The sequence below is a fragment of the Aquarana catesbeiana genome, linkage group LG01, assembly GCF_042186555.1.
Source record: "Aquarana catesbeiana isolate 2022-GZ linkage group LG01, ASM4218655v1, whole genome shotgun sequence".
In the NCBI taxonomy this organism is placed as follows: domain Eukaryota; kingdom Metazoa; phylum Chordata; class Amphibia; order Anura; family Ranidae; genus Aquarana; species Aquarana catesbeiana.
In genome coordinates, this window is record NC_133324.1 from 310,665,665 (window position 1) to 310,691,229 (window position 25,565).

Consider the following 25,565-nt stretch of genomic DNA (forward strand, 5'->3'; position numbering starts at 1 on the left):
TGTACAGTTTCTACTACACTTCTGGTGGTGTACACTGTATACAATACAGTGCAGCCTTTGTAGAGTTGCTAAATCAGTGCAGGCGGTGTACACAGTATCTAATATAGTGTGTACAGTTTCTACTACACTTCTGGTGGTGTACACAGTACTATATATAATACAGTGCAGCCATTGTACAGTTGCTAATACAGTGCGGGTGGTGTACACAGTATCTGATACAGTGTGTACAGCAGTGGTGTATTTAGGTTTTGTGCTGCCCTAGGCCTGACTGAGCTTGCGCACCCCCTAATTTAAATATGACCCACCCCTTCCTGTCAAGGCCACACCCCTTTCTTTTAAAGATCCGCCCTGTCATCTTCATTGGAGGAGGACAGAGAGGCATGCAGCATCTTTTCATTTGGTGGGTAAGGGGATATGTGCTGGTTGCTTTGGGAGGGGAGGATCAGACCCCTCCCAAAGCATCCAGCACATATCCCCTTACCCCCCCTCCCCTCATCCATGTGTGCATTTGTTATCTGCCCCCTTCCCGGTTACTGTGTCCCCCTCCACTGTAAACTATACACAGACCTCAGAGCAGAAGCGCGGCTCTTGCACTGAAGTCGTGTCCCTCCTCTGTGGCTCCTTCTCCTCCTGGCTGTGTACACTAGAACATTGGAGCTGAGAAGGAGGAGGAGCTGAGGAGTGTGTGTGGCTGACAGTGGGGAGAGAGGTGGCGGCTGCTACGGAAAGCCGATCGCCGCTTGTGGGACCCCAGGTGGCAGTCCTGGGTGCCCACGCTAGCGCACTCTGGCTGCCAGTTACCGAAGCTCAGTGCCGGAACTTGTTGTGGGCTCCGGGACAGTGGCGTCACTAGGTTTGGTGTCACCTGGAGCTGTAAAAATTGTGTCATCCCCCTTAATTTTTTGACTGGAGGCCTAGCGTTGGAGCTCATTGTGGCGGTCAACAAGGCCCAGAGGATATCAGGTTAGGCACTTCCTAATGGCTCAGTCCCTGGGAACAGTAATGAATAATGGCCAACAGGCTCTCTTACCAGACCCGGTGAAACAGCAACAGTGATCCCTCCGGCTGGACGTTCGCTCACTCTGGGTTGCCCAGCCTGACTCTGGTCAGCAGTGTAGCAAGTCTGTACCCCGGCAGTGGCTTCATCTTTCTCCCCCTCTGGTGGGGCGGGTACAGCGTGGCTCTCTGGTGGTGCGGGTACAGCGTGGCTCTCTGGTGGGGCGGGTACAGCGTGGTTCTCTGGTGGTGCGGGTACAGCGTGGCTCTCTGGTGGTGTGGGTGCAGCGTGGCTCTCTGGTGGTGCGGGTACAGCATGGCTCGTTGGTGGTGCGGGTACAGCATGGCTCTTTGGTGGTGCGGGTACAGCGTGGCTCTCTGGTGGTGCGGGTACAGCGTGGCTCTCTGGTGGTGCGGGCACAGCGTGGCTCTCTGGTGGTGCGGGTACAGCGTGGCTCTCTGGTGGTGCGGGTACAGCGTGGCTCCCTCTTTGGCTTCCCCCAGCACAGTACTCTCTTTTTCTCCTCTAACACCCCCCCTCAGCAGAGTGCATGCATGCTGGGGGCTGTAGCATGTCTGTGGACACACAAGGGCTGCCACTCTTCAGGGACTACTTTTCCCATGATGCCCCCCAGAGTCTTCTGATTGGCCCTCTGCTGTGGCCAATCATGGGGAGGAAAACAGCGGTCAGGAAGCTGGGCGACGGCGCAGGGAAACCAATTAGAGCCGCTCTCTCTCTCTTCTCCCTTAGGCTGACAGAAAGGGGAGGGGGGGCGAGCGGGGGAGTTCTCTGGTAAATGGAGCAGCAGATCTGTGACAGGGAGAGGAGAGATGCGGGTTGTCAGGGGAGGGGGGGCGAGCGGGGGAGATACACAGACAACCCTCATCTCTTCTCTCCCTGTCACAGCGCTGCTGCTCCATTTACCAGAGAACTCCCCCGCTCGCCCCCCCGCCCCCTTTCTGTCAGCCGAAGGGAGAAGAGAGAGAGAGCGGCTCTAATTGGTTTTACCATGCCGCCACCCAGCTTCCTGACCACTGTTTTCCTCCCCATGATTGGCCACAGCAGAGGGCCAATCAGAGACAGAATCACAGCTTTACGGAGGGGCGGCTTGACGGCACCCGGGACGCCACTGCACTGCACTGCTAAGCTGTACTCCCTGCTGTGCGAGAGTCGGGAAGAGGGTGCCGCTGCCATTTTGGGGGGGGGGCTTTTTGCCGCCCCCCCGCATAGTGCCACCCTAGGCCTGGGCCTTGTTGGCCTAGGCCAAGACACAGCACTGGTGTACAGTTTCTAATAAACATCAGGCAGTGTATTAATATATATATATACAGTCTAGTATATATACTCTACATTCAGTGTAGCCTAGATCTACAGTGCATTCCATGGTGTACTGTTTCTAATACACTTCAGGTAGTGTATACAATATCTAACACAGTGTGTACTGTTTCTACTACACTTCTGGTGGTGTACACAGTATACAATACAGTGCAGCCATTGTACACTTTCTAATACACATCAGGCAGTGTACACAGTATCTAATACAGTGTAATGTGGTGTTGCAAAACAAAAAATACATCATGTCCGGAAGCAACCAAGGAGAGGCAGACACTCACAGGCCACTAAAAGAGAGCAAGCAGCCTCTGTGTTTACAGTTAATAGTGGTAAACATGGTGCATCCCCTGCAGGTGGCCGTGGGGCACGCTTGTCCTTTTTTGCTGCTGCTGGCCATGTTATTGAGCCACAACATGCAGAAGAGTGGGTGGAGTGGATACCAAAGCCGTCCGCATCCTCTGTCACCCAGGCTCAGAGTAGTTTGCCTTCCAACGCAGCTCCCACAGAAGTCAAGATACAGTCCTGGGTGTTTTGTTTTGTTTTTGATTTGATTTTTTAGGGGATGAACTTGGATGGGTAAGGGAAGGTATGGGATGCCCAGAACTGTAACTTGATGGCAAACTGAACACTTTTCTAATTTTCTGGCTGCTAAAAGTCAATAAGCTGTCCTCCCGTGGGATAAACAGATCAGCTGACCTGATAGCAAAAATATTCCAAATGCTGAATGTAGATACTCTCCTCCTGTGTAAAATGCTGATACAACTAACTGCTCCTTGGATTCCCCAAGCAAGAGATGTAGGGTAGCTGTACTGACTTTAAGTGGTTCTAAGCTGTCCCTTGCAAGTAAGCAAGCTGGGTAGTGCACCTGGCTACTTCTCCTCTATCAGGCTGTGGGATGTAGTGGTTGAAGTTACTCACTCTTAACTCACACTCACTCACACCTTTGATGAATCCTGAGGCTCAAGCGACTTCTGCACAGACCTCCTGCTGAACAGATCCTGACCTTGGCTTTCAGGATAGCTTCAGCTAAGTCAAGCTGTGATTTAAAGGGTGTGGGGCTTCAGCTGCTTCTGGTCTTTCTCTCTGGCTCCTTCTTTCTGCCCAGAGGCAGAGCCCCCCAGGCACAGGGGTCCCCTCCAGGTGACTGGGCCCTGGACTCTGCATCCCACATGGCCAGGCTCCAGAATATTTATGGTCCATCTCTCCATCTAATGGGCTATCCCCACCCAGGGATTGGAGGAGACTTCATAAATATTTAGGCCTAATCTCTGCTCTTCCACCCTTTAAATTATAGAACCTTCTAGCAGTTCTAGAAGCCAAGGGTAGATAACAGAGACTCAGCCCTGGGAGCTCTGCCAGCAAACTGTGAACAAATTAACCCCAACTCCTCTGCTTACAGAGGAGCCCAACTAAATTTTCCTACACTGTAACACAGAGGGTGCTACATCTACTCTATCTGAAACTAACAATTCATATGCATTATGTAAAATTAGTAGTAGTGAGAGTAGTTATGCACATTACTATTGACCCATTACTGTAATGGGTGATCTCAGTACTTAATAGTAAGGTACAAAAGTCTGAATGGTGACATAGGTGATGCCAGAAACCATGAAAACTGTTTAATACTTGCATTAAAGAGCCACGTTAATTTTAGAATGCTTGAGCAGTCTACAAAGTATAACACACAGCATGCATTCACTTACAAATGTCTGCTTTTCAGACCAAATAAGACTTTATAACATTTATTTTCCCACAGGTACACTTACAGTCTACAATTTAGTATCTGACTATCTATAAAAATTACAAACGTTGAAATAGTTTGTTTGATTCATCAGTAAGGCCCCTTTCACACTGGGGCGGTTTGCAGGCGTTATTGTGCTAAAAATAGTGCCTGCAAACCGACCTAAAACTGCCGCTGCTGTTTCTTCAGTGTGAAAGCCCGAGGGCTTTCACACTGAAGCAGTGCGCTGGCAGGAGAGAAAACAAACTCCTGCAAACAGCATCTTTGGAGCTGTGAAGGAGCGGTGTATTCACCGCTCCTAAACCGCTCCTGCCCATTGAAATCAGTGGGGCAGCACAGCTATACCACAGGTATACCGCCGCTGTAGCGGCGCTATGTGAGAGGTTTTAACCTTTTTTCGGCCGCCAGTGGGGGTTAAAACCGCACCGCTAACGGTCGAATACGAAGGTAAAGCGGCGCTAAAAATAGCGCCATTTTACTGCCGACGCCCCCACCGCCCCAGTGTGAAAGGGGCCTAAGTGTAACCAGGCATTTAACATAATTTAACAGAAACAAAATGGAATGTGGCAACATTTAAAAAAAGAAAGTATTTAACAAAAACTATTTCACAGTTAGTGTAAACAAATATTTTTTGTACTTTTTTTTATTCTATTGCTGTTACATTCTTTGTTTTGTTTTTTTTTTTTGTTTTTCACTTCTGAGTTGCATTGCCTCTGTTTATAATAGACAGACTCAACAGAAAAAAACATAATTTAATCCTACATGGAGTTTGTTTGCTTATGGATCATAGCACCGTGGACCGCTTTTGGTTTCTTGTCAGATTTTATGTATAACTAGCAAAACTATTTTATAATTTACGAGCAAGAAAATGCAACCTTACCTCTATTATATTACTATGTTGATTTGACACAAGAGCTACACAGGGAATTGTGAATAATACATTGTAACATCTAACATGGAAAGATAACAATTGTACTATTTTATTTATTTATGAATAACATAACACACTGAAATCAGTTTATCAATACTTTCTAATAGCCTTTGCTTTGACCCTCTCTAAAAGTCTGTGCTAGTTCTACTGGAAAACAAATTTCACTTTATGTATTATAGACATACTTTGACATTTAGAATCTGTTGTATGATGAATTAGAATACATGCATGAAATACAATATACTGCCGTAGTGGCAAAAAGGATTAATGGGAGATGTTTCACTTAGTGCTAAATTTTCCCATTGTGACAAAATAGATTTGTTGACAAAGAAGTACAACATTATAGGTTAAAAAATTGACAGATTAACACATTGACATGTGTTAAAAAAATAGAATTGGAAATAACAAAAAAATAATTAGAATCTTTGTCAAGTTTTATTGCTCCCATTGGAGGGGTTATCACCGCTAGTGAAAATCTAGTCCTGAGCTGCCTGCTTCTGTGCACTAAGGTCCCATAGACTTGAAAAAGATGTATCGGTACTGCAAGAGCTATGCCCCATCCCAGTCTATGGGTTGTTAAATGCAAAGGTGGGTAGCCCAGCACTAGACAACACTGTCAAAAGAGGAAAGTAGGGACTTGTGGGGGGATGATTCAGTGTAGGGGAGGACAGAGGAATGATCCCAAGACAGATTCAAGCACTTAGGTCGCCATAGAGGGAGAAAGTTTCTGTCGATTCCCCCCCCCATCAACTTAGACAGTTTCAACAGGGGAATCCCTCCCGCCGAGCAATTGGCCGCCCCCACAGGGAGAAGACAGTGATTATTGCTTGCAAATAATCCCAAGTAAAATCCGGCAGGCTAGTTGTACCCAAGTTGATCGATCAATCAACTTGGGTACATTGAGTCTGTTCATACATGGTTCGAATCTCAGCCAGTTCCTGCTGAACCAGCCGAGATTCAAACCATCTATGGCCGGCTTTACTCTAGTTGCAAAATACATTTAATTACTTTTAAATGGACTGTATACAACTTAATTAAATTATTGTATAACATACATACTTTGTCAGATGTCTTTCTAATGTAATTATCACATTCTTGGTAACAACTGAATAGTCCATTCTCCAGTCACCAGTTAGGGATCCTAGCAAGCTGTACCTATCATAGAGGAAATGCAGGCTGTACATTGTTTCAAATGGCTTTGTAAGTTTAACCGCTTGCTGACCAGCTCACGCAGATATACTGCGGCAGGTCGGCAGCGCTGCCGAATCACTGTACCTGCACGCTGCACGAGCATACCCGCGGGTCAGGCGGACTCGATGTCCACCGGCGACCCACAATCACGGTGAGGAGAGGCAGAACGAGGAACTGCCTATGTAAACAAGGCGATTCCCCATTCTGCCAGATGAAATGACAGAGATCTACTGTTCCCAGTGATTGGGAACAGTTATTTCTGTCATGTCCCTGGCAGCCCACCCCCCTACAGTTAGAACACACCTAGAGAACATACTTAACCCCTTGATTGCTCCCTAGTGTTAACCCCTCCCCTGCCAGCGTCATTTTTACATTGATCAGTGCATTTTTATAGCACTGATTAATGTATTAATGTCACTGGTCCCCAAAAAGTGTAATTTAGGGTCAGATTTTTCTGCTGCAATAGCGCAGTCCTGCCAAAAATCGCAGATCGCTGCCTTTTCTAGTAAAAGCAATAAAAAAAAAATCTAAGTCCCCAAATCTATCCCATAGTTTGTAGACGCAATAACTTTTGCACAAACCAATCAATATACGCCTATTGATTTTTTTATACCAAAAATATGTAGAGGAATATATATCGGCCTAAACTGATGAATAACTGAAGGAAGAGCCGACACTGCTGGATATAACATCTGTGATCTTTATTGTATCATGACAATCAGGGTACTTTCACATTGACTCACTGTAGTTTGGCCGCAGCACTGGTGTAGTGCAGGGTACCCATGATTTTCATGTGCGTCACCTTCCGTTTGTCATAGACTCCTATTATGTGCTGGGTTTTTTTATGCAATTTCTGAAAGCACACCAAAAATGAGGGACATAATAGAAGTCTATGAGAAATCCTAGGTAACCTGCACCAAAAACACAGGTACCGTTTGCTCCACCAGTCAATGTGAAAGCAGAATACAAAATAAAATGCAGTGCAACATTATATATATATATATAGATATATATCTATATATATAGATATATAGATATATATCTATATATATATATATATATATATACACACACACACACATACATAATGATTCCATGAGTTACTATCAAATCAAAAACCATGCCTGCAATTTAACCAATTGTACTAAAAAAAAAATACTACCACTACAAACATTTTTGTACTTCCCAGAGCTCACAGGAGCTCATACAGCCTGCTGAACAGCCTTCTCCCTGTGTCTCTCTGTGCCTCTCTCTCACGCCTGCATGTGCCGCCCCACCTACTGACAGAAGAGCACCTTCTAGCACATCCCTGGACCGCTAGAGCACATACCAGAAAGCTATGCCAGCGTCTGACTGGCCTTTAGAAACTGATGACATCATCGATTGGTAGGAAGTCGGCGGGCAGCCCGCCCAGCTTTCTGAGTGCCTGTGGCAGCTGCATGCAAGATTTACACAGCGGACCAGCACATTTTTGTTTCTGGGTTTAGATACACTTTAAACACTTCTGAATAGCAGACCTGAAACAAATATGCAGCAAGTAAAAAGTCAGAAAAAGGGAGCATTTATTAGCTCTATACTTAATCTGGATCAACGACGAGAAAATATTCACACCAGAACATGAAACCCTGACAATTAGCATCTTAAATAGAATTAGCATAGTTCTGTAATGACAGGTTTCCTTTAAATTTATAAATCAAATTGTGTTATGAACGAATATTTCTGTAGACATCATGAGTCAGTGATGGCAGCTTCCCATTTTAAATATTGAGAAGCGTTGACATTCTATTTTACAGGCCCATACTTTATCTCCCTTGATTCTGCCATAAATGATGATCGGCTGCTCACTCCAATCTCTGGATGTGGACACTGTAGCATTGATGGATGACTTCATTATTGTATGGTGTATAGAAAATGACGAACAAAAATGTATTGTTCTTGCTTTTTTCTAACTGGGACACTGAGAGCCAGGGCATTGCCCTGTAAATATGGCAACATCTTTATTTGCAGACCCATTTTTCAACAGTCACATTTTTAAGATGTTCATTAGAAATTAGATCTATAGTCTCTTGTGTACCTTTTGCACAGTAGATATTTATCTTTTGAAGAGCTCTAGTAGCAAAGTCAGGATATAAATAAAAAGCTTTTATGCAACAAGGCAGAAAGCCCAGTTGCTTTGATGCACACACTAATCACCCAGAAATAATGGGGGAGATTTACTAAAACCCATGCAGCTGTGCATAGTAACCAATCAGCTTCTAACTTCAGCTTTTTAAATTAAGCTTTGCCAATAAAACCTAGAAGCTGATTGGTTAATATACACCCAAGGCCGATCCTAGGGTCACAGACGCCTGGGTGCAGAAATATTTCTGGCGCCCCCATGTGGGTGTGGTCATCTTACCAACTCCTCCCCTTTACAAATGTTTCTATGGCAACGACTCAAACACAGAGATGTTCCCCTAAGAACTCTTTGTTACCCTGGGATCCTCCCATGATCTTTTAACAATAAAGAAAATACAGGAAGAGCATACACTAATGAGACCTGGAGCGGAGTCTCTCTGATGTACACAGAGAGGGCTTCTGTTAGAGAATCTGTTAGAAAGAGCCCCCAGACACAGTACAAGAGATGGTCAGAGACTGCAGACATAGTACAAGAGATGGTCAGAGACAGCAGACATGGTACAGAAGATGGTCAGAGACTGCAGACATGGTACAGGAGATGGTCAGAGACTGCAGACATGGTAAAGGAGATGGTCACAGACTGCAGACATGGTACAGGAGATGGTCAGAGACTGCAGACATGGTACAGGAGATGGTCAGAGACTGAAGACATGGTACAGGAGATGGTCAGAGACTTCAGACATGGTACAGGAGATGGTCAGAGACTGCAGACATGGTACAGGAGATGGTCATGGACTGCAGACATGGTACAGGAGATGGTCAGAGACTGCAGACATAATACAGGAGATGGTCAGAGATGGCAGACATGATACAAGAGATGGTCAGAGACTGCAGACATACTACAGGAGATGGTCAGAGACTGCAGACATACTACAGGAGATGGTCAGAGACTGCAGACATAATACAAGAGATGGTCAGAGACTGCAGACATGATACAAGAGATGGTCAGAGACTGCAGACATAGTACAGGAGATGATCAGAGACTGCAGACATGATACAAGAGATGGTCAGACTGCAAACATGTTACAAGAGATGGTCAGAGACTGCAGACATGTTACAAGAGATGGTCAGAGACTGCAGACATGTTACAAGAGATGGTCAGAGACTGCAGACACGTTACAAGAGATGGTCAGAGACTGCAAACATGTTACAAGAGATGGTCAGAGACTGCAGACATACTACAGGAGATGGTCAGAGACTGCAGACATGTTACAAGAGATGGTCAGAGACTGCAGACATGTTACAAGAGATGTTCAGAGACTGCAGACATGTTACAAGAGATGGTCAGAGAATGCGGACATATTACAGGAGATGGTCAGAGACTGGAGATATAATTCCGGAGATGGTCAGAGACTGCAGACATAGTACAGGAGATGGTCAGTACTGCAGACATACTACAGGAGAGGATCAGAGAATGCAGACATAATACAGAAGATGGTCAGAGACTGCAGACATGAAACAAGAGATGGTCAGAGACTGCAGACATGATACAAGAGATGGTCAGAGACTGCAGTTCCTATGGACGTTAGTAAATAATGGTCGATCGGCCCTCTCACCTGACCCAGCGATACAGCAACAACGGTTCCTCTGATCAGGAGTCAGCTCACTCTGAATTGCCCGTGGTGACTCCGCTGGGTAGAGCCCAGATCTATATTCTGGCAATGACTCCATTCCTTTCTCCACCAGGGATGGCGCCAGGCTGTGTGGCTTTCCCTCATGTGGCGCAGGGCAGTGGGGTTCTCTCTCTGGTGGTGTTCCCTCAGCACTGTCCTCTCCCTCTGGAGTCCTGGGTGCACTTCCCTGAAAGCTTTCCTGGGCTCCTTGCTCTCTCTACCATTCAGCTGAGCATGCTGTGTGGGCTGCAGTTTCTGTGTTACAGTGGGGCTGCCAGTCCTTGGGACTATATGTCCCACAATCCTCTTCTTTGCTCCTTTTTTTTTCTTCCCTGGCCAATATAAAGGCGGGGGAAGAAACATAGTGCGCGGCTCACTAGTACAGCAGCGCATGCAAGGAGGAGAGGGAGAGGGGAAACAAGAGCCCGCAGCTGCAGTGGCGTCACTAGGCTTGGTGTCACCCAGTGCGATAAAACATGGTCTCACACCCCCTCCACCAACTATAGTCGCCCCTCAGTACAGACCCCCCTCCACTAAGTATAGACCCCCCTCCATCAGTGCAGACCCCCCACTAAGTATAAACACCTCCCTCAGTATAGACCCCCCAGGACAAAACACCCCCCTTTATCAGAATAGACCCCCTCAGGACAAACCACCCCCCCTCCATTAGTACAGACCCCCCTCAGGACAAGCCACCCCCTCCATTAGTACAGAACCCCCGAGAACAAACCACCCCCCTCCATTAGTACAGACTCCCCCAGGACAAACCACCCCCTCCATTAGTACAGACCCCCAGGACAAACCACCCCCCCTACACTAGTACAGACCCCCCTCAGGACAAACCACCCCCTCCATTAGTACAGACCCCCCAGAACAAACCACCCCCCCACATTAGTACAGACCCCCAGAACAAACCACCCCCCCTCCATTAGTACAGACCCCCCAGGACAAACCACCCCCCTCCATTAGTACAGACCCCTGCGACAAACCACCTGCCCCCTTCCATTAGTACAGACCCCCAGACAAACCACCCCCCTACATTAGTACAGACCCCCCAGGTCAAATCACCCCCCCTACATTAGTACAGACCCCCCAGGACAAATCACCCCCCTACATTAGTTTAGACCCCCCAGGACAAACCACCCCCCCACATTAGTACAGACCCCCTAGGGCAAATCACCCCATCCCTACATTAGTTTAGACCCCCCCGGACAAATCACCCCCCTACATTAGTATAGACCCCCAGGACAAACCACCTCCTCTACATTAGTACAGAGCCCCCAGGACAAATCACCCCCCTACATTAGTTTAGACCCCCAGGACAAACCACCCCCCTACATTAGTACAGATCCCCCAGGGCAAATCACCCCCGCCCCTACATTAGTTTAGACCCCCCGGACAAATCACCCCCCCTACATTAGTATAGACCCCCCAGGACAAACCACCTCCTCTACATTAGTACAGACCCCCCAGGACAAATCACCTCCCTACATTAATTTAGTCCCCCCAGGACAAATCATCCCCCCTACATTAGTACAGACCCACCTGGACAAATCACCCCCCCTACATTAGTACAGACCCCCAGGACAAATCACCCCCCCTACATTAGTATAGACCCCCCAGGACAAATCACCCCCCTACATTAGTATAGACCCCCAGGACAAACCACCCCCCTACATTAGTACAGACCCCCCAGGGCAAATCACCCCCCCTACATTAGTACAGACCCCCCATGACAAATCACCCCCCCTACATTAGTACAGACCCCCCAGGACAAATCACCCCCTCTACACTAGTACAGACCCCCATGACAAATCACCCCCCCGACATTAGTACAGACCCCCCATGACAAATCACCCCCCTACATTAGTACAGACCCCCAGGACAAATCACGCCCCCTACATTAGTATAGACTAATTAAAAACATCCGTGCGGCAGCTGGATGTTGTGGCAGCTGGATGGACGGTGTGCAGCCGCGCCACCCGGGTGGAGAACAGAGCTCAGGCTTGGGCAGCAGGCGGGACTCGGAGTTACACACAGGAGAAGTGGAACTGGAACACGTCGGGCTCGGGCCGCCCCGCCCCCCTGTGACGTCACTGCGCGGCCATGGCTGGTCTCTCTCTGGACACAGAGACAGCCGCTCCGGCTCCAGTCGTCTCGCTCCCCTCCTCTGACAGGAGGAGGGAGGGGGGATGGTGGGCACAGCAGCGGCAGTGGCGGTGACTGGCGGAAAGAGCCGCCTATGGACAAGGAGAGGAGGAGGGAGGGGAGCACTCTGGCGCTTCAGCGGACAGCGCCCCCACCTCTGTGGCGCCTGGGTGCACTGCACCGCTTGCACCCCGGCCAGGATCGGCCCTGTATGCACCGCTTCACCAGAATCTGTGTGCATCAATTTTAGTAAATCTTCCCCAATGTGCCCTTGCTTTGCTAAGCAAAATTCATAGAAAATATTTGCAGGGTGTCATATAGCTTAAAAAAGCCTAAAGGGAAAAAAGATAGCAGTAGGCCACAGATCCAGCTAACATTGGCTTGAGAGGGGTGCCCCATGTGTGAGTGGCATAATCTCTTGCTTAGCCTCCAGGGGACTAACCAAAATCCAGCACTTTGGATGAGAGGTCACTTGGTCACTAATGTTTACAGTACCTTGCTGCCTGTTGCTCAGGGGTTAGTTGCTTTGGCTACAATTTGCCACCACTCGACTGGCAGACTGTGCTTGGACCTCCCACTGGTCAGCGGCATATGTGCACATATGTGGACCCTTGGGATCCCACAAAGGCCATATAAATAACGTTAATATTTGGTAATTGCAGTGCCTATTCTTGAGATTGTTATTAAGCTGTTTTAGTGTTGCCATGTTGCTTTTAGTAGGACCCACTTTATTCTACTGGTGTTTCAGTGAGTTTGGGTTCAGTTTGGGCAAGTCATTTCTCTGTGTGAGATATCTATCAGGCAGCTGCTTAGGGGTAGAACTACATGTTAATATGGCATTTGTTAACTGTTTTTTTTCTGCAAATAGATTGGTATTGATTGAAAGTCATTGGGCAAAGGGCAGTACAAGAATTGATACATTTACATAAACTTGTTTTAACCATGTACTCACAAAACAAGGCATATGTACGTATTTTGAACTATGGTAAAGAAGAAGAAATTAACTAGGGGGGAGTTATAGAGAGTAAGTGGGAGAGAAGGGTGAGAGGGGGAGGTGGGGACAGGAAGAGAAGAGAGCACAGCAATAGATACATTTCATTACTACAATTCAGACTGATTGTAAAGTAGTATTATCAATTTGTTAACTTTTTAAGAACAATTATTAGGGCTAAGAGAAACTGAAGAAATGAACCCTTTTCAACCATTTCTTGTCTTTTTCTCAGTATTTGGGAAAGTAAACTATTCACATTTGCCACTGCACTGTGATGCAAGGCAAGGCATAACACATGCCCATGGAAAGACTCCCCAATCCAGAAACACATGAGCACATAAAGACCCCCCAATCCAGAAACACATAAGCACATAAAGACCCCCCCAATCCAGAAACACATGAGCACAGAAAGACTCCCCAATCCAGAAACACATGAGCACATAAAGACCCCCAATCCAGAAACACATGAGCACATAAAGACCCCCCAATCCAGAAACACATGAGCACAGAAAGACTCCCCTATCCAGAAACACATGAACACATAAAGACCCCCCAATCCAGAAACACATGAGCACAGAAAGACCCCCAATCCAGAAACACATGAGCACATAAAGACCCACCCACAATCCAGAAACACATGAGGACATAAAGACCCACCAATCCATAAACACATGAGCACATAAAGACCCCCTAGCAGCTACAACTACTACAGCTGCTTACTTTTAATATAAGGGCACTTACCTGTCCAAGGATCCAGCATTGTTCTCACCTGAGCTAATTCTTCAATTCAGGTCCAAGCATGGCATGTTGACTAGAGGAAATTGGTAGTTTCACACTGCGCATGTGCGAGCTTCGCTGTGCTGTGCTGTGTGAATGATCCCGCAGTCTCTTGGGACATGTAATGTGTCCGGGAAGGCTGGAGGGGAAGGAGGGGGGGACGAACTTTCACTCGTATTGACGCTGTGTTCCGACCGGAAATAGGAGCGGGTGCCTGTCAAAGCCAGATACCAGCTTTCCCCTCCCCCTTCCCCTCCAAAATTGCCAAACGTGGCAGAGGAAAGGGCAGCATGTGAATAAAGGGAACTTCCCCTTTTGGATAAAGTTCCACTTTAAGGATGTTTTCTGCCCCTATAGTCTACTCTGTTCTTAATAACATGCCAGAAATGGATTGCAAAAACTGTTGCAAAATGGTCACTGCAGTTTACCTCTTTGGGATAGTTCTTGAAAAAAAGAGACACATTTGCCAACCTGGAGAGTGTGTGACATCAGAGAGATGAATGTTCTGCAAAACAGTTTGAGAGGAGAGTGAGAAAACTTTCTGGAAGAGGCAGCTGAGAGAGAAATTTGAGAGACATCCTGCTGGATTCTTCTCTTCTCAATGAGTGCATAGAAGACAGCACAAGGAAGTTGGGGCAGATTCCACCTGTTTATTGAGGAAAACTGGCTTCTGAATTGTATGCACTACATGATTTTCGCAATAAAGTTCTTTATACTACAGTGACTGTCCCTCAGATTTCTAGAGTTACTTTGCTTTGCTGCAACACAGTATTGCCATATCTTCAGTTATCTTTGCATCTTATTAGGAGCTAATGTGATAGACTGTATTGCATAAGGAAAGTCTGCTAGCTAAATACAGAGGACAAATATATAAAAAAATACTTTATAGTAGCATCAGTTGGATAAGGTGAACTTACTGAGAAGAGATCTTCCTTCAAGGGGAATCATCTTAACCACTTCAGCCCCGGAAGGTTTTGCCCCTTCCTGCCCAGGCCATTTTTTAGCTTTAAGCGCTGTCGCATTTTGAATGACAATTGCGCGGTCATGCAACACTTTACCCAAATTGATTTTTTTATCTTTTTCTTCACACAAATATAGCTTTCTTTTGGTGGTATTTAATCACTGCTGGGATATTTATTTTTTACAAAAATAAAAGAAAAAAGACTGAAAATTTTGAGAAAGAAAAAAGTTTTTCTTAGTTTCTGTCAGTAAATTTTGTAAATAAGTAATTTTTCTCCTTCTGCACTGATGAGGCTGCACTGATGGGCACTGAAAGGCTGCACTGATGGGCACTGTTGAGGTGGCACTTATGGGCACTGATGAGGCGGCACTTATGGGCACTGATTAGGTGGCACTGATGAGGAGGCACTAATATGCCACTCTGATGGGCACTGATAGGTGGTACTGATATGCAGCACCAATAAGCACTGATAGGTGGCACTGGTGGGCACTGATAGGTGGCACTGGTGGGCAGTGATGGGCAGCACTGGTGGGCACTGATATGCGGCATGGATAGGCAGCACTGAAGGGCATTGAAGGGCGGCGCTGATGGGCATTGATGGGAAGCACTGATGGGCACTGATGGACAGCACTGATGGGAGGCACTGACTGGCATCACTTATGGGCACTGATTGGTGGCATTTATGGGCACTGATTGGTAGCACTGATGGGCACTGCTGGGGCTTTCCTGTAATCAGGGCACTGATGATCAGTGCCCTGATTACCTGACCAGGTCTCCCCTGCGAGGAGATGCCGCTGATCAGCACTCCTCACCACACACTCTGCTGATTCATGGCACTTCCGTATTTACATGTGACCGATTGTGATTGGACACAGCTGATCACATGGTTAAAGAGCCGCGGCTGTGGCTCTTTACAGAGATTGGGGTCACACTGTATCCTAGCAAAACGGCACGGCCACGATTATTTTTGGCGATACAACACTGCATTACTTTAACTGACAACTGCACGGTCATTTTTTCCCACAAATAGAGCTTTCTTTTAGGGGTATTTTATCACCTCTGGGGTTTTTATTTTTTGTGCTATAAACAAAAAAAGAGCAACAATTTTGAAAAAAAAAAACAATATATTTTTTTACTTTCAGCTTTAAAACACATCCAAAAAAATGTAAAAATCAAATTTCTTCATCAGTTTAGGCAAATATGTTTTCTGCTATATATTTTTGGTTAAAAAATCCCAATAAGCGTATATTGGCTGATTGGTTTGTGCAAAAGTTATTGCATATACAAACTATGGGATATTTTTATGAATTTTTCTTTATTTTTATTTTTTACTAGTAATGGAGGCGATCAGCAATTTTTAGCGTGACTGCGACATTGCGGCGGACAAATCGGACACCTAACTGACACTTTTGACACTTTTTTGGGAACCAGTGACATTATTACAGTAATCAGAGCTAAAAATATGCACTGCACTGTACTAATGACACTGGCAGGGAAAGGGGTTAACATCAGAGGTGGTCAAATGGTTAACTGTGTGCCTAGCTGGTGCTTGCTTACTGTGTAGGGTTTGCTCTGACTGGATGAAGACAGAGATTAGTATTCCTGCTTAACAGGAACACCGATCTTTATCTTCTATCCTGTTAGAACGGCAATCTGCCTTGGTTACATAGGTAGATCGTAGTTCTGCCTCTCTGGGGAACGATCACAGGTGCCGGGCGGACATCAGCTCCACCGGACCCGCTGGTAGGCATCCCCTGTGTCCAATCAGCACGTGCACCCCAGTGTCTATTGCACGAAATGATGTACAGGTACGTCATTTTGCGCAATAGAGCCCACCTGCCGCAGTAAAAGCGTGGTAGGCGGTCAACAAGTGGTGGACTGCACGCCTGTTATTTTTTTCAGTGTAGCATCTTAAAGTGGAACTATAGGCAACACTTTTTTTTTATTTTGAATAGAGCAAGGGGGAGTTAAATACTCCTGTCAGATTTGTTTTTCCCCAATTGTGTCCAATTGCAGAGATTACTCTTCACTTCCTGTCTCATAGCCAAGCAGGAAGTGAGAGGAAATCCATGCTAATTAACTGGTTGATGCCCGCCCACTGTCAAATGACGGCGGGGCGGTGCGGCTCTCGTTCTGGGACGACATCACATGACGGCATCCCAAAACGGCCGCTCTCGCGCGCCCACGGGGGTGTGCAGCGCGGCGATCATGGCCGCGCTGTGTTGCTAGGACATGGAGCAACCCCAGTCTCTGTAAAGAGCCGCGTCCATGGCTCTTTAACCATGTGATTGGCTGTGTCCGATCACAGCCGGTCACATGTAAACAAGGAAGTGTCGGTAATCGGTGCTCCTCACTTCACACTGACAGAGTGTGTGGTGAGGAGAGACAATCAGTGGCATTTCCACGCAGGGGGACATGTAGGAATGTAATCAGGGCACGGTTTCTCAGTTCCCTGATTACAGTATAGTAAAATAGTGTCACCATACAGTGCCCACCAGTGCCCACCAATGCCGGGATTCAGTGCCCACCAGTGGCAGCAATCAGTGCCCACAAGTGCCACCAATCAATGCCCATAAGCGATGTCAGTCAGTGCTGGCAATCAGTGTCGCCTATCAGTGTCGCCTATCAGTGCTGCCCATCAATGCCCATCACTGCTGTCGATCAATGCCCATCAGTGTCGCCCATCAGTGCCACCCATCAATGCCCATCAGTGCCCATCAGTACAGCCTATCCATGCAGCCTATCCGTGTTGCCTATCAGTGCCCACCAGTGCCACCTATCAGTGTCCGCCAGTGCTGCCTATCAGTGCCCATCGGTGCCCACCAGTGCCGCCTATTAGTGCCCAGTGCCACCTAACAGTGCCCATCAATGCCACCTATCAGTGCTCATCAGTGCCACATATCAGTTCCACCTAGTGCCCATAAGTGCGGCATATTAGTGCCTCCTCATCAGTGCCAGCTCATCAGTGCCCATAAGTGCCACCTCATCAGTGCCCATAAGTTCCACCTCAGCAATGCCCACCAGTTCAGCTTATCAGTGCCCATCAGTGCTGCCTCATCAGCGCACATCAGCAAAGGCGAAAAATTACTTAGTTGCAAAATTTACTGACAGAGAAAAATAAAAAACATTTTTTTTTTCAAAATGTTTCGCCTTTTTTGCAAAAGATAAAAAACCCAGCAGTGATTAAATACCACCAAAAGAAAGCTCTATTTGTGTGAAGAAAATGAGAAAAAAATTGTTTGGGTACAGTGTAGCACGACCACGCAATTGTAATTCAAAGTGTGATAGCCCTGAAAGCTGAGAAATGGCTTGGGCAGGAACGGGGTGCAAGTGCCCGGTAGACAAATGCTTAAAGGAATTCCTTAGGGGCCCCCAGGTCACCAGATCTAGTGTCCTCATTATAAGATTTCCTTTCTATTATCCAAAATTTGATATGATTCAATGATAATGGTAAACAAGACAAAAAAAGAGGGTGAATGGGGGCAAAATTAGTAATAAAAACTGACAAGTGTTCTAATTGCTCTGCATTCTATCCAGAATGAAGAAAAAAAGTTTGCCTTTAATTATACTTTAAGGAGACAGTAGATGGTTGCTACTTTGTTGAATTGAAGGGAGTTATTTACTGTGCCAAAGGCACACTCATGAGCTCACCAGTAAAAAAATTTGGAACCTATATTATAGGTAGCTTAGCTCAAAGAAAGTTAACTGTTATTTCAATTTTGTTGGTGATCTAATATCAATATCAATACTGTGATTCAACATTTATTTATTGACTTTGCTGCTCTGTTTGCATTAGCCATTTTTCTTAATTTCAGCTTGCAGCCACTGCTGAATAAAGTCTAACATTGTTTACAATTCTCTATTTTAGTGTGTTGTGGGATTTCAAGGGTGTCACCAGATTAGAGTAGGACCTGCATTACATACTTACAGTGCTTTGAAAAAGTATTCACACCCCTTGAAATTTTCCGCATTTTGTCAAGTGAAAAAAAAGTAAATGTATTTTATTGGGATTTTATGTGATAGATCAACACAAAGTGGCACATAATTGAGAAGTGGAAGGAAAATGATAAATGGTTTTCAAATGTTTTTATAAATAAATATGTGAAAAGTGTGGCGTGTATTTGTATTCGGCCCCCCTGAGTCAATACTTTGTAGAACCACCTTTCACTGCAATTACAGCTGCAAGTCTTTTTGGGGATGTCTCTACCAGCTTTGCACCTCTAGAGAGTGACATTCTTGCCCATTCTTCCGTGCAAAATAGCTCAAGCTCTGTCAGATTGGATGGAGAGCGTCTGTGAACAGCAATTTTTAAGTCTTGCCACAGATTCTCAATTGGACTTTGACTGGGCCATTCTAACACATGAATATGCTTTGACAGCTTCCCTATCCCTGTTGAAGAAAAGCATCCCCAATAGACATGTGCAGAATGAAAACATTTGTTTCATTTAGTTTGAATTCATTATTTACATAAATTTGTTTAGTTAAATTAGTTTCGTTCGTTTAATTCATTTTCGGAATTCGTTTAGTTTATTCATTTTCAAATTTTTCGAATTCGGATCGATTTGAAAAGTTTTCGAATCAGTTTTGAATAGTTTTCAAATTCCAAATTTTTTCGAATTCGAATTGTTTTCCAATTTCCAAAGAGAATAAAATAAAATATAAAATAAAGGAGTCGAATAGAAAAAAATAGAATAGAAAAGAAAAGAATATACCAGAAAATAAAAGAATATAATATAATAGAGTAAAACAGAACAAAATAGGATAGTAAATAAAAGAACAGAATAGAATGGAATAGAATAGAATAAAAAATAATAGGATAGAAATAATTTAACCATTTTCTAAAATTCAAATAAAATCAATTCGAATTTGAATAGAAAAGAAAAGAATAGAGTAGAATCGAATAGAAAATAACACAATAATAATGAAGAAAACAATAGAATAGTATAGACTGAATATAACCATCTTCCTATTCTAATCTATTCTTTTCTATTCTATTCAAATTCAAATTGATTCTATTTGAATTTTGGGAAATGGTTATATTATTTCTATTCTTATCTACTCTATTCTATTTTTAACTATACTCTTTTTTATTTGTTTATTCTATTCTATTCTTTTCTATTCCATTATTTTATTTTCTATTCTTTTCTATTGTATTATTTTCTATTCAAATTCAAATTTATTCTATTCGAAATTCAAATTTTGGAAGATGGTTATATTCTTTCTATTCTATTATTTTTGTTTTTTTCTATACTATTCTGTCGTTTTCTATTCTATTCTAATCTATTCTTTTCTAATCTATTCAAATTCAAATTGATTCTATTTGAATTTTGGGAAATGGTTATAGTCTATCTATGCTATTCTATTCTATTGTATTTTTAATTCCTTTCTTTTCTATTATAGTCTATTCTATTTTTTTCTTCTATTCTATTCTTTTCTTATGTATTTGATCTCAAATTTATTCTATTTTAAATTTGAATTTCAGAAGATGGTTATTTTCTCTATATGTTATTCTATTATGTTCTATTTGTTTCTATTATATTCTAGTCTATTCTGTTTTATTTTCTATTCTATTTTGTTCTGTTTTACTCTATTATCTTCTATTCTTTTATTCTTTTATTTTCTGCTATATTCTTTTGTAGTCTATTTTTTTTCTATTCTATTACTTTATTTTTTATTCTATTTTATTCTTTTTGGAAACTGGAAAACTATTCAAATTTAAAAACTTTTTGAATTCAAAAAGTATTCAAAAATGATTTGAAAACGATTCAAATTCAAATTTCATCAGAATTTTTTTTCGTTATTTCGGATTTGTTCAAATCCAAGATTATTGTAATTTGGAAAAATGAGAATTTGGACAAATTTTTATTCGTAACGAAAGTAATCCCACATGTCTAATCCCTAAAACATGATGCTGCCACCATCATGTTTCACGATGAGGATTGTGTGTTCAGGGTGATGTGCAGTGTTAGTTTTCCGCCACACATAGCATTTTGCTTTTAGGCCAAAAAAGTTCCATTTTGGTCTCATCTGACCAGAGCACCTTCTTCCACATGTTTGCTGTATCCCCCGCATGGATTCTCACAAACTGCAAACAAGACTTCTTATGGCTTTTCTTTCATCAGCGGCTTTCTTCTTGCCACTCCTCCATAAAGGCCAGATTTGTAGAGTGCATGACTAATAGTTGTCCTGTGGACAGATTCTCCCACCTGAGTTGTGGATCTCTGCAGCTCCTCCAGAGTTACCATTAGCCTTTTGGATGCTTCTCTGATGAATGCTCTCCTTGCCCGGCCTGTCAGTTTAGGTGGACGACCATGTCTTGGTAGGTTTGCAGTTGTGCCCTACTCTTTCCATTTTCAGATGATGGATTGAACAGTGCTCTGTGAGATGTTGGGGTATTTTCTTAAAACCTAACCCTGCTTTAAACTTCTCCACAACTTTATCCCTGACCTGTCTGGTGTGTTCCTTGGCCTTTATGATGTTGTTTATTCACTAAGGTTCTCTAACAAACCTCTGAGGGCTTCACAGAACAGTTATATTTATACTGAGATTCCCGGAAGAATTTACCCCCTTCCTGACTAGGCCATTTTTTGAGATACAGCACTGCATCGCTTTAACTGAGAATTGCGTGGTCGTGCGATGTTGTACCCAAACAATGATGTCCTTTTTTCCCAACAAATAGAGCTTTCTTTTGGTGGTATTTGATCACCTATGCGGTTTTCATTTTTTGCGCTATAAACAAAAAAATAGAGACAATTTCGAAAAAAACACAATATTTTGTACTTAATATATGCTATAATAAATATCCATTTTTTTTACTTAAAAAAAAAAAAAACTTTTCCTCAGTTTAGGCCAATAGTTATTCTTCTACATATTTTTGGTAAAGAAAATTGCAATAAGCGTATATTGTTTGGTTTGCGCAAAAGTTATAGCGTCTACAAAATAGGGAATAGATTTATGGCATTTTTATTATTTTTAATTTTTTTACTAGTAATGGTGGTGATCAGCGATTTTTATCGTGACTGCGACATTGCAGCGGACAGATCGGATAATTTTGACACTTTTTTGGGACCATTGACATTTATAAAGCAATCAGAGCTAAAAATAGCCACCGATTACTGTATAAATGTCATTGGCAGGGAAGGGGTAAACACTAGGGGGTGATCAAGGGGTTAACTGTGTTCCCTAGGTGTGTTCTAAAGGTGGGGGGGACAGGACTGACTAGGAGAGGAGACCGATTGGTGTTCCTACTTAGTAGGAACACACAATATGTCTCTATTGCCCTGAGAGAACCGGGATTTGTGTGTTTACACACACAGATCCTGGTTCTTGCTCTGTCACGAGCGATTGCAGGTTCCTGACAGTCATCACACCCGCCAGGCACATGCACCGGCTTCAAGGACACCCTGCTAAAGCGTCTTAAAGTGCCGTCGTACAGCTACGACGGCTTGTGCAGGGGAGCCAACTTGCTGCGGCAGCTTGTCCGAGAGCGGTTAAATTACACACAGGTGGACTGTATTTACCAATTAGGTGACTTCTAAAGGCACTAGATTTTAGTTAGGGGCATCAGAGTAAAGGGTGCTGAAGACAAATGCACGCCACACTTTTCAGATATTTATTTTTAAAACATTTTAAAAACCATTTATCATGTTCCTTCCGCTTCACAATTATGTGCCACTTTGTGTTGGTCTATCACATAAAATTCCAATTAAATACCATTACGTTTTTGGTTGTAACATGACAAAATGTGGAAAATTTCAAGGGGTAGGAATACTTTTTCAAGGCACTGTATCAAAAACAACACTTATTTGTGTGTTACATATACAGGGCCTACAGTACACTGTATACCAAGGTGTTCACAAAGGATGAACAGGGTGGTTTCTTTGAAAGATAATACTAATTTCACATCAGCAAAATGTTGCCAAAGCAGAAGAAAACTATTACTTTATTTATTCAGATGGTGTGGGTTTGTGAATATTTAAGCTCCATTCACACCATGGCATTACATTTTGGAAACGCCACAAAACGTGGGACGTCCCTGTGATCCCCGTTACTTTGAATGGCACCAAATCGCAGAGTGATTGTGCCGCTATCATCGCCAGACGAATCGTGGTAAAATTGCGGTAAGATCACGCAAACAGAATTGCGGGAAACCCGACGCCCAAAAGAAGTACAAGAACTTGAGCATTGTGCCCTGAGCCCACCCAGTTGTGTGACAATAACAAATTAATATTTGGTGGTTGGTTGGTTTTCCACCCCCCCCCCAAATATTGAGCACCAGCCGCCACTGTGTTCAAGCATAGCTGATTTGCTGCTTTAAAAACTGATTATTACATTATGAAAAGTAATAGTAACAAGTGTTCCTTTACATGTTATTAGAAATATAAATCCAAAACAAGTATACAGGTATTCAAGGGTTTTGCATAGGAGATAGATCAAAACAGCACGATTTATATTGTCAACATTTTAATGAAGCTCATTTCATCTTTCTCAAGACCCTACAACATGGAACTGAACAGATCAATAAACCCAAAGTCCCAGCCACCAACAACACCGCCTAGTGATGACATCACACAGTACAAAGGTAGAAAGACGCATACAGGGTAGAGTACCTGGGCATTTACCTCAAGCATAGTGTGGTGGCAAAATATAAATATATATACAGTATATGAGGAATAATCAGCTTTGAAAGCAATCAATTCTATTATTGGAGATTGAGGTTCTGTAAGGTAACAAGAAAAGCAAAGATTTTCATAACAATTTGTATAATTACAGTGAAAAATACAATTTATTTAAAAGCTTTGACAGGATCATGGTTTGTTTAGCATTTAAACATCAAATAGGAATGTATGCTTTTTATACAGTTAAATAAACAATTACGTTTTCTGAAGGCATTGTGATCCAGATTTAGAATTTAGCAGCTAATTTATTCACTCTGTTATTTACAACACATTACACATTTGCACAGTGGTCAAAAAAAATAGGCTTCTATTAGTCATATCACAGCATTCACAGAACAACATTCATTTTTGGGATGGAATTCATATTTAGCACACAGTCTTTCAGGAAGGGCCAGATAAACAGGAACAAGGCAGCTGTGCAACTTGGAATAGATTAAATTGAAGGACTCATAACATTTTATGTGCATAACCTATTCAGAAGAATATTGACACATGTGTACTATATAAAGATACATGGCAATTAATCGTCACGACAGAGAAAATAATTTTTTGTTACTGCTTAATAATATCATTAGTATTTGTCCTTAGGGACTAAGCGCTACCTTCCAAGAGGATGAAATCACTTACTAAAAACAAAAGTTTTAGTGAGTTACTTATACCTTTATAAAGCTTCAGCTTGAATTATAATCTTAAAGCAATATCCAAAAAAGCAATGGAACAGTGTATTAGTCTGAAGAAAAGGTAGCAAGATTGAGGCATTGTGTAAAATAGCTAAGAAAAATATGAAATAAAGCCTCCAAAGAGGTTGCATTCAAAAGGTCTTAAAATTTTTATAAAGTCAGAACATTATTTTTTGTTTTGGAAAGATAGTGGAAGGGGTTGGCATTTTATGAGCTAACCTTAGAACAGCGATGCAACTAGAAATAAAAAAAGAGGCTGCAAGGCAGAGAGTCCGGTGAGCCTACACAGGAGAGAGTTTGTGACTTCTTTACAAATAGGAATGCAAAAATATTTTAGGTGGGGGATGAAAGATGTGGATTCTAATAGGACTGAGCACTGGAGTGACCAGAGCAATACAATGTTTCCACAATAACAATGTACTACTCTGGGGACAAGATCAGGATTTTTTATTTTTATTTTTTTACACACTATGATTGCTTATAACTGTGCATTTTACAGTTATAAGCAACCTTTTTTTTCTTAATGAAATCTACTCATTCAATGTTTACTATTGTGAAGAGCTGTGATTGGGCACAGCTAATCACATGGTACAGATGGGCTGTGATTGGCCCTGTCTGTACCATGTGATGACTGTGACTAATCACAGAGCTCATTACAATAGTACACAATGAAAGGCATATAACAAAGCCCTTCATTATGTACAACTGTCATGTGATCTGCTAAAGCTCCTATTTTAAAAATCTTTTCTTGAGCAAAGTTTTGAGCCATGTCTAGGCCTTTATCAAGCTAGGTGCAAACTATACATTATATCACAAACATCAGATTTTTATATCTGCTTCCACCAATCTATATTAGGAGAGTGTCTTGTCGGAAACCATGAACCAGATCGAGATAAAAGTACAGTTAAATCACACTTGTTTAATAATAAACGTAAATAGAACAAATGTAGTCAAAACATAGCCCAAGTTCGGTAAACAGAACGGATAGTTAGACAAGCCAGAAAGTTAGGAAGCCAGAGATCAGTGTAGTGGAACAGCAAGCAGGATCTGGAGCCAGAAATAGTGTCAGCCAAGCAAGTCTTTAACAGGAATGCAGGAGATAATCTCTGTGATGTTGACCAAGGCAAAGGCAGAGATCATCTGGGCTGGACGGCTTAAGTAGGCAGGACTGATGAGCAGGATATCATCAACAGGTGAGTCGCTGTGGAGAGATAGGATCTGGCAATTAGCCAACAGCTGAGCAGCCAGCTCAGAGGAAGGAAGGGCTCAGCCCAGCCCTGACGTGTCTCCACTGAGCAATAGAAGAAGAGAAGGAAGATGAACTTTTAAACATATGTGCAATACCAA